A 7500-nucleotide genomic window follows, 5' to 3' on the forward strand; every position below is an offset into this window, starting at 1 on the left:
GTACCAAAATATACCCCTGAAGGTGTGCAATTTGGTGCTATCCTAGGAAATTTGTTTGGGCAAGCCTAGCTACGCGTGTCGCACGTTGCATGGTCGTCGATCAGAGGTATGCAAAAGCACCTATCTAGGGGAATTACTTTATGTTCTAGTAGCAAGTTCGATTTTCCGGTCCAGCACGGCAGTAATCCTGCATGCATACACTCCATGTACCAAAAATGTATCAACCTAGGCGTTGCTCAGTAGCTTTTGGCGGCACATGTAAAAAGTATTCGAGTTCAGATTCTTGGAACTTTGCGTATTGTTCAAAACTAATAACGAAAACTAAATTATAAATGGGTAAAAGGCTAGGCGTTTCTCAGTAGCTTTTTTGCGCCACGTGGCAAAAGTATTCGAGTTCAGATTTCTGGGACTTAGCGTATTTTTCAAAATTGATTATGCAAATTGAAGTACAAATGGGGCATTAGCTAGGCGTTGCCCAGTAGCTTTTGGCGCCACATGGAGGAAGTAATCGAGTTCAAATTTCTGGGACGTAGCGTAGTTTTCAATCATAATAAACCGAATCAAACATAAAAATCATGAAACTTACACCACGTCCCTAGGTTATGCACAAAACGTAACGATAAAGTGCCGGCCAGGTTAGAGGTGCACCAAAATTGTGTACCGATTAGGAAAAGTACTCTATGTTCCTATGACTTGGGTGAAAAGTGTTGATTAACTGCTGGTTAGGATAGACAGTTGCTTATCGTACACATCGCAAACGAACACCCCTTAGTGAGCAGTAGCAGAAGTCGATGGAACAAAGCGAATGCATTACAAACTGATCAAGTAAAATAAGGAACGCTACGTACTAGGACTTCTTTCCAAGAATGGTGTCCGCGACGGGAGGGCAAGCGTCCTTCCCAGGTTTCCCTAGTAAACCTTGTATGGTAAACATACCCAAGCGTGTCCGTAAGCACGCAACGATAGTCACGAACGAGCACATACCTAGGGAAAGTACTCTACGTACTAGGACTTCTGTCCAAGAATGGTGTCCGCGACGGTCGGGCACTGTGACGCAATTACCAAATCCTAGAATCGTACAAGCAGTGTGTACAAACATAAACATTAACGCGTTCGCTCGGGCTGCGCCGTCCGTGTTGAACACAAATGTGGGTGATTATATGAGTGGATAGACAAAAACATGCGTGGCGAAGACAGTTTTCTGCACGATGTGCACATAGCTCATTTCGTCGTCCCGGGCTAATGGAAAAACACAAAAATATCGAGTATCTTTCTAGGTTTCTGTTATAAAAGGACAGGCCAAAAGGTGACCGGTTGAGATAAGCATTTTAAGCATACAAGCACTTTAATGCAACTTTTGATACAAAAACTAGGTACGTACACGTAGATTGTATCAACATGGACATCCATGATCGGGTACGCCCGGGCTGCGCCCTCCATGTTGTACTTTCCCTGATTGGTACACAATTTTGGTGCAAGTGTACCAACATGGACATCTATGAACGCGTACGCTCGAGATGCACCCTTCGTCTTGTACTTTCCCTGATCGGTACACAGTTTTGGTGCACGGCTATCCCGACCGGCAACTTGTACCTTTATCGACATCCATGAACACAAAGTGCGCGGAACAAAAATTGCTCGGTCAGACCTACAAAGTGCTATATCTCGAATACTAAACGTCGCAGATGGGTGTCGTAGAACAATTTTAAATTCGTCTAATGATTCTACATCCGATTCTGGATAGTGGTTTTTCGACCACTTTTCAATATTTTGTGACACCCCGAACCTAGGGGCAGCTCCCTAGCTTTTTTCAAAAATGTGCACCGAACGGGCCAGAGAGCTCGAGTAGTCGAAAAAAATTTTTTTGCTAAAACCCCTCAAAACGTGTCAGGAACGCACCCTAGATGATGAAAAGTGCAACCAGAATGTCAATCGACAACATGCCCGGGGGTACAAATTTGCTCTACGCGTCCCTAGGTAGGGTACTTTTTCATACAAACATCAAAGTGTACGGTGCACAAAGTGCGCGGAACAAAAATTGCTCGGTCAGACCTAGGACGGGCCATAACTCGAATACTAAACGTCGCAGATGGGTGTCGTAGAACAATTTTAAGTTCGTCTAATGATTCTACATCCGATTCTGGATAGTGGTTTTTCGACCACTTTTCAACATTTTGTGACACCCCGAACCTAGGGGCAGCTCCCTAGCTTTTTTCAAAAATGTGCACCGAACGGGCCAGAGAGCTCGAGTAGTCGAAAATTTTTTTTTTTGCTAAAACCCCTCAAAACGTGTCAGGAACGCACCCTAGATGATGAAAAGTGCAACCAGAATGTCAATCGACAACATGCCCGGGGGTACAAATTTGCTCTACGCGTCCCTAGGTAGGGTACTTTTTCATACAAACATCAACGTGTACGGTGCACAAAGTGCGCGGAACAAAAATTGCTCGGTCAGACCTACAAAGTGTTATATATCTCGAATACTAAACGTCGCAGATGGGTGTCGTAGAACAATTTTAAATTCGTCTAACGATTCTACATCCGATTCTGGATAGTGGTTTTTCGACCACTTTTCAATATTTTGTGACACCCCGAACCTAGGGGCAGCTCCCTAGCTTTTTTCAAAAATGTGCACCGAACGGGCCAGAGAGCTCGAGTAGTCGAAAAAAATTTTTTTGCTAAAACCCCTCAAAACGTGTCAGGAACGCACCCTAGATGATGAAAAGTGCAACCAGAATGTCAATCGACAACATGCCCGGGGGTACAAATTTGCTCTACGCGTCCCTAGGTAGGGTACTTTTTCATACAAACATCAAAGTGTACGGTGCACAAAGTGCGCGGAACAAAAATTGCTCGGTCAGACCTAGGACGGGCCATATCTCGAATACTAAACGTCGCAGATGGGTGTCGTAGAACAATTTTAAGTTCGTCTAACGATTCTACATCCGATTCTGGATAGTGGTTTTTCGACCACTTTTCAACATTTTGTGACACCCCGAACCTAGGGGCAGCTCCCTAGCTTTTTTCAAAAATGTGCACCGAACGGGCCAGAGAGCTCGAGTAGTCGAAAATTTTTTTTTTGCTAAAACCCCTCAAAACGTGTCCAGGAACGCACCCTAGATGATGAAAAGTGCAACCAGAATGTCAATCGACAACATGCCCGGGGGTACAAATTTGCTCTACGCGTCCCTAGGTAGGGTACTTTTTCATACAAACATCAAAGTGTACGGTGCACAAAGTGCGCGGAACAAAAATTGCTCGGTCAGACCTAGGACGGGCCATAACTCGAATACTAAACGTCGCAGATGGGTGTCGTAGAACAATTTTAAGTTCGTCTAATGATTCTACATCCGATTCTGGATAGTGGTTTTTCGACCACTTTTCAACATTTTGTGACACCCCGAACCTAGGGGCAGCTCCCTAGCTTTTTTCAAAAATGTGCACCGAACGGGCCAGAGAGCTCGAGTAGTCGAAAATTTTTTTTTTGCTAAAACCCCTCAAAACGTGTCAGGAACGCACCCTAGATGATGAAAAAGTGCAACCAGAATGTCAATCGACAACATGCCCGGGGGTACAAATTTGCTATACGCGTCCCTAGGTAGGGTACTTTTTCATACAAACATCAACGTGTACGGTGCACAAAGTGCGCGGAACAAAAATTGCTCGGTCAGACCTAGGACGGGCCATAACTCGAATACTAAACGTCGCAGATGGGTGTCGTAGAACAATTTTAAGTTCGTCTAATGATTCTACATCCGATTCTGGATAGTGGTTTTTCGACCACTTTTCAACATTTTGTGACACCCCGAACCTAGGGGCAGCTCCCTAGCTTTTTTCAAAAATGTGCACCGAAACGGGCCAGAGAGCTCGAGTAGTCGAAAATTTTTTTTTTTGCTAAAACCCCTCAAAACGTGTCAGGAACGCACCCTAGATGATGAAAAGTGCAACCAGAATGTCAATCGACAACATGCCCGGGGGTACAAATTTGCTATACGCGTCCCTAGGTAGGGTACTTTTTTCATACAAACATCAACGTGTACGGTGCACAAAGTGCGCGGAACAAAATTGCTCGGTCAGACCTAGGACGGGCCATAACCTCGAATACTAAACGTCGCAGATGGGTGTCGTAGAACAATTTTAAGTTCGTCTAATGATTCTACATCCGATTCTGGATAGTGGTTTTTTCGACCACTTTTCAACATTTTGTGGACACCCCGAACCTAGGGGCAGCTCCCTAGCTTTTTTCAAAATGTGCACCGAACGGGCCAGAGAGCTCGAGTAGTCGAAAATTTTTTTTTTTGCTAAAACCCCTCAAAACGTGTCAGGAACGCACCCTAGATGATGAAAAGTGCAACCAGAATGTCAATCGACAACATGCCCGGGGGTACAAATTTGCTCTACGCGTCCCTAGGTAGGGTACTTTTTCATACAAACATCAAAGTGTACGGTGCACAAAGTGCGCGGAACAAAAATTGCTCGGTCAGACCTAGGACGGGCCATAACTCGAATACTAAACGTCGCAGATGGGTGTCGTAGAACAATTTTAAGTTCGTCTAATGATTCTACATCCGATTCTGGATAGTGGTTTTTCGACCACTTTTCAACATTTTGTGACACCCCGAACCTAGGGGCAGCTCCCTAGCTTTTTTCAAAAATGTGCACCGAACGGGCCAGAGAGCTCGAGTAGTCGAAAATTTTTTTTTTTGCTAAAACCCCTCAAAACGTGTCAGGAACGCACCCTAGATGATGAAAAGTGCAACCAGAATGTCAATCGACAACATGCCCGGGGGTACAAATTTGCTCTACGCGTCCCTAGGGTAGGGTACTTTTTCATACAAACATCAACGTGTACGGTGCACAAAGTGCGCGGAACAAAAATTGCTCGGTCAGACCTACAAAGTGTTATATATCTCGAATACTAAACGTCGCAGATGGGTGTCGTAGAACAATTTTAAATTCGTCTAACGATTCTACATCCGATTCTGGATAGTGGTTTTTCGACCACTTTTCAACATTTTGTGACACCCCGAACCTAGGGGCAGCTCCCTAGCTTTTTTCAAAAATGTGCACCGAACGGGCCAGAGAGCTCGAGTAGTCGAAAATTTTTTTTTTGCTAAAACCCCTCAAAACGTGTCAGGAACGCACCCTAGATGATGAAAAGTGCAACCAGAATGTCAATCGACAACATGCCCGGGGGTACAAATTTGCTATACGCGTCCCTAGGTAGGGTACTTTTTCATACAAACATCAACGTGTACGGTGCACAAAGTGCGCGGAACAAAAATTGCTCGGTCAGACCTAGGACGGGCCATAACTCGAATTACTAAACGTCGCAGATGGGTGTCGTAGAACATTTTAAGTTCGTCTAATGATTCTACATCCGATTCTGGATAGTGGTTTTTCGACCACTTTTCAACATTTTGTGACACCCCGAACCTAGGGGCAGCTCCCTAGCTTTTTTCAAAAATGTGCACCGAACGGGCCAGAGAGCTCGAGTAGTCGAAAATTTTTTTTTTGCTAAAACCCTCAAAACGTGTCAGGAACGCACCCTAGATGATGAAAAGTGCAACCAGAATGTCAATCGACAACATGCCCGGGGGTACAAATTTGCTCTACGCGTCCCTAGGTAGGGTACTTTTTCATACAAACATCAACGTGTACGGTGCACAAAGTGCGCGGAACAAAAATTGCTCGGTCAGACCTAGGACGGGCCATAACTCGAATACTAAACGTCGCAGATGGGTGTCGTAGAACATTTTAAATTCGTCTAATGATTCTACATCCGATTCTGGATAGTGGTTTTTTCGACCACTTTTCAACATTTTGTGACACCCCGAACCTAGGGGCAGCTCCCTAGCTTTTTCAAAAATGTGCACCGAACGGGCCAGAGAGCTCGAGTAGTCGAAAATTTTTTTTTTTTGCTAAAACCCCTCAAAACGTGTCAGGAACGCACCCTAGATGATGAAAAGTGCAACCAGAATGTCAATCGACAACATGCCCGGGGGTACAAATTTGCTATACGCGTCCCTAGGTAGGGTACTTTTTCATACAAACATCAACGTGTACGGTGCACAAAGTGCGCGGAACAAAAATTGCTCGGTCAGACCTACAAAGTGTTATATATCTCGAATACTAAACGTCGCAGATGGGTGTCGTAGAACAATTTTAAATTCGTCTAACGATTCTACATCCGATTCTGGATAGTGGTTTTTTCGACCACTTTTCAACATTTGTGACACCCCGAACCTAGGGGCAGCTCCCTAGCTTTTTTCAAAAATGTGCACCGAACGGGCCAGAGAGCTCAAGTAATCGAAAATTTTTTTTTTTGCTAAAACCCCTCAAAACGTGTAGAAAACTGATTTTAGATGATAAAAAGTGCAACCAGAACGTCAACGACAACTTTGTTGGGGGTACCCTTTTTACTCTACGGGCCACTAGCTTAGGCGCGCCAACAGCGCTTTCCTCTCGGGTTCCCATTTTTTGCCCTCCTGGGATTATGATCATTTTACTCATTGCCTACTATAGGGAAGGTACCTTGCTTCGAGGTCAAAAATGAAGATTTCACCAAATCGTAGTTTTAACCTCTATTTAGTCGTAGGAGCATGGTTTGCAGTGTCCGTGGGTCATATAAGCCCCCGTTTGGGTCATACGTCCCCTCCCCGATGAAAATCGTCATATGACTATAGGCCGAACTTATGAAGCAAAAGTGGTGTCTGGTGGTTCTGCCGATGATCTTAACCTATGATTTTGAGTTTCCACCCTTTCAAAACGTTTCCTGGAGCAGTACATCACGGGTCTACGGACCCAAAGACTTCGTTGCGATGGTTTCAAGCATAAAAGTTGTAACAGCTAAGGGTTTTTAATACGCGTATATTAAATCATTGCTTGAAACTAAGCTTCGTTGTCTTTAAACTCTGCAAGACCAATCGAACTTCTTAGGGAAACTCGAAGGATTCACGCTAAGCCGGTGGTGCAGGGCACATAGCGTGATGAAACCGGGTTTCCCTACCAAATGTGGCATATTTTTTCCCTGAGAGCGAAGCTCAGACCCACGTAGGGGAGAGCGAAGTGGAACTTAAATGTTCAATGCAGCAAATGTTCGCCATGCGGATAAACAAGTTGGAATAGTTCAATGTAGTGTAATGCAAACACGAATCGCAAATAACGATACGGGACCCAGAAGCAATTCTGCGGATCCCTCGGGGAGTGGTGAGTTGATATAAATTAGAGGTGAAAATCCAAGTTGTTCGGGCTCCGGCTCGGCAGCCGATACGAGGTTCCTGTTGAGCTTGTTTGTACATCGCGCAGAGGCGCCGTTCGGTTCTAGCAATGATTCCCGCCACCATGTTCCATGCGTGCAGAGATCCGTTAGAGCTCGTTCAATGTGTCCCGCCGTGATTACGAAAAAGTCCAACAGTTGACTTAGTTGGGTGTGCGTCAAGTAATCGCGCAGAGATGCCGATCGGTGCCTAGCAATGTTTCCCGTCACAAGGTGGTATT

The sequence above is a fragment of the Anopheles gambiae genome, assembly GCF_943734735.2.
Source record: "Anopheles gambiae chromosome X unlocalized genomic scaffold, idAnoGambNW_F1_1 X_unloc_85, whole genome shotgun sequence".
Taxonomy (NCBI): Eukaryota; Metazoa; Arthropoda; class Insecta; order Diptera; family Culicidae; genus Anopheles; species Anopheles gambiae.